At 52.0% G+C, this 3,254-nt stretch overlaps 1 long non-coding RNA gene across 1 annotated transcript in view; it reads left to right on the top strand.

Moving 5' to 3' along the window:
- Positions 1 to 2,853: 2,853 nt before the first annotated feature.
- The window catches only part of LOC123131790 (uncharacterized), a 4,980-nt gene continuing 4,579 nt past the window's right edge, over positions 2,854 to 3,254 (top strand). Inside the window, exon 1 of the long non-coding RNA XR_006464325.1 lies at positions 2,854 to 3,244. This is a non-coding gene — a long non-coding RNA (uncharacterized lncRNA). The remainder of the gene's footprint in view (positions 3,245 to 3,254) is intronic.

Raw genomic sequence — 3,254 nt, 5'->3', positions numbered from 1 at the left:
GTAGCCGGATGATCCGGCTAGCGGAATAAGCTTCTGTGATGAATTTTACGAATAACCCGGATGATCCGGGCAGGAACCCGGATGATCCGGGCAAAGCCCGGATGATATGGGAGAGGACCCAGATGATCCGGCCAAACCAAACTGCTGCAGCCTAGAAACTGAAACAGGCACAACTTTTACATCCAGACTCCGATTTTGATGATCTTGGGCTCGTTTTGAAGCTATGAAAAAAACCCAGGTCCTCACATAGAGAACCACCCAAGATGAACCAAAATGGAGGATGCAAAATATGCAAAGGTTTTATCATGTATTTGGGTAACCTATTTGGCTTTGGATTTTCTTTGGTATATAGGATATGAGTGGAATTGTGTAGAGAAGATGTTGACTTGAGAAAATCTATCACGAACCCCTTTGATCCCCTCTTAGTAGTGCGGGATCCCTATAACTCAAGAATCATAAAAGGTCTACACTACATAGCTATCAATAATCCATTCTTGAGTGTATGTGTTCCTTCGGTGTTCATCACTCCACGACACTAACGTCGAAGGAACTAATACCTTTGACTCGAGCCTTTCACTTGAGCTTGAAGTTGAAGTTTCTTCTTGGATCAAGTTGAATGGCAAGACATTGGTGAAGTCTTCAAGTAGCTCCCCCATACACAATGTGGGAAGCTTTGCTTTGTATTTATCTTCATGTGTCCATCATGTGATCATCCACAAGCTTCAAGCATGTAATCCTTCGGGATAGTTATCTTGAACTTGCCCTTGTCAACCATGATCATCAACACTTGATGTCATCCTCTCATAGACACTTGAAATATCTCTCTCGATGCGAGCCCATGAGAATCTCCTCTCAAAAACATAGGCAACACATAGTATGGGTTAGTACACAAAGCGCAATTGACAAATTCTTACCATACCACAAGATCTCACGTGGCACATGATTTGCGCTTGTGTGTTGACCATCTTTGAATTCAATCTTCGATCTTCATCTTGGTCAACCTTAATCTTTGCTCCATGATTAATCTTGATGCACAACTACATGTATATGGCATTCATTCCGAATCCATTCAATATCCTTCTTGCATCACCCATGGAACAAACCTTCCTATATAACTTGATGTCATTGTTTCTTCATAGGAATTGTCATTCATTATCAAGTCTCAATGCATATATAGATGTTGATGGATTTCATCCACCAATTCATCCAATATTCTTCATGCATTGCAAATGGAACTTTCCTTCAAATGTATATCTCAGTGCAAACATTTGTCCATTAGGATTGTCATTTAATTACCAAAACCACACATGGGGACTACATGTACTTTCATCTACCCCTTAAAAAGATCTATCTTCAGCTCCACATCGGCGCTCTCCAGCTCCGCCTCGGTAACCTCCGTCTCCGGAGTCCCAGAATATGAAGTTGTTCGCCTCCACGTCATCGTCAAGCGGCTAATCGGCCGACGATGTTTAGTCTACCAAGCTTGGCTTTAACGGGTGGAGAGGAGCGGTGGCCTTCTTGGGACCCGAGCGGTGGCGACCTCCCGTGCTCTACTCTTCCGCGTTGTCGGTGGCGCCCCGGGACGTGCCGGCTTTGTGGTCGTGGCGACGGGGCACGCCTCGGCAAAGCCGGAGATGTCCTTCGCCTTATCGTCGGTCTTTCCCCACACCTCGCCCGCCGCCTCGTCAAACTCCTTGTAGGTGGCCTCCAGTTCCGCTTGACGCTAGCGGTATCGCCAGCAGGCGAGGTGGATCTCGCGGGCGGAGTGGTACGACTTGAGCAGCGCTGCATGCTGCGCCAAGTCCACGTCCAACACGATCTCCCTATCGACGTTGAGCCGCTCCTCTGACTGCTAGTGCTCCTCCTGCACCATGTCCATGTAATGGGTACGGGCCTCGCCGATGGTCAGGGTGCAATGCACCGGCGAGGGTGGCGCCGGCTCGTCCTCGACCTGCTTGCCGATAGCAATGGTGGCCATCTCCTTCTTCTGCTCTCGCGACAATCCGTCCCAAAAAGTTTTGGCGTCCGAGGAGGCCATGATGGGAGTGGTTCGGAAGAGGAGAAAGGGACCGGAGTAGGATGAATGCAACTATAGTCTGGTTTGCAATTTACATAGTGGGCGAGGCGACAACGGTGGGCAGTAGAGGGACGGACGAGTTGCGCTGGAGTAGCCGCCTCAGCAACCGCGTGCCATTAATGCAAGCGACAGACGGACTCGTTTGAACGTGGAGCAGTCGCATGCACCGAGAAGCATCGTGGGTGACGTTCTCTCGGCCGGCGCGCCGCTTCAATGTCGACAACAATGATAGGTCGCGGCCGCTCAGTCTGAGCATGAATGCAACACTCACACTCTGAAGCGACGCTTACCGTTTCAGGTGGAAAGCACGCGCGAGGAAGGGGGTTTGGGTGGTCCAAGGTGATCAAACGCGGACGTGGCAGCAGTCTGGAAGCCAGGCAGCACGGTCCAGACGGGCACAGTCCACATCAGTGCTTGCTGTCACGCACAACAAATCTACGCATCAGTGCAGCGGGCGTGGCCAATGGGCACAGTCCACATCAGTGCTCGCTGTCACGCACAACAAATCTACGCATCAAATGTGTGCATACGGAGTAAGTACCACTGTACACCCACACAGCTCCGACGCAGTATGCCTGCAGACAAGGAAATCATTGTGCAGCGACCCGGATCTACCACTCAGGACCGTATTCATTGTACCAGCCCCACCGTAGTAACCTGGGGTCCAGGGCTGCTCGCGGGGCAGGTCGCGAACCGGGAAAAGCAACGCGCAATGAAGCGGAGCGTACTACATAGTACAGTACCATTAAAACCATTCAGCTGCGCATCAAGGGCGAGCCCTCGCGATAGCCACGTCGGCAAGCTACGAGACAAGCGACTGTGCAGCGCTGGGAGAAAAAGAAAAGGAAACCTAGCCCCGCACGCTTCTTCGCCACACTGCCAATCCCCTCTTCGCTCGTCTCCTTCTCTCCCTGGTCCTGCGCCGCCGGCTCAGCCACCTCCTCTCCCGCTTCCCTCCTCCTATCTCAGTCCTCGTCCAGATCGGCGTCCAGCGCAGGAAGATCGGGGTGGTCGTGGCGGCGGCATCTTCAGCGGCGTCGCCGGACGAGCTCCACGCGCCGGGGAGATATCTCCAAGGTCCCGCGCCACCACGTCCCCTAGCCGACGTTGGCCTCACCACAAAAGACGTCTAGCCCGCCCGTGCCGCCGGTCAATTTGTCTTTGGAGGTGAGGATTG

Source organism: Triticum aestivum, chromosome 1B, assembly GCF_018294505.1.
Source record: "Triticum aestivum cultivar Chinese Spring chromosome 1B, IWGSC CS RefSeq v2.1, whole genome shotgun sequence".
Lineage (NCBI taxonomy): Eukaryota > Viridiplantae > Streptophyta > Magnoliopsida > Poales > Poaceae > Triticum > Triticum aestivum.
The sequence above is the reverse complement of the archived record's forward strand: the minus strand, read 5'-3'. Positions and strand labels throughout refer to the sequence as shown.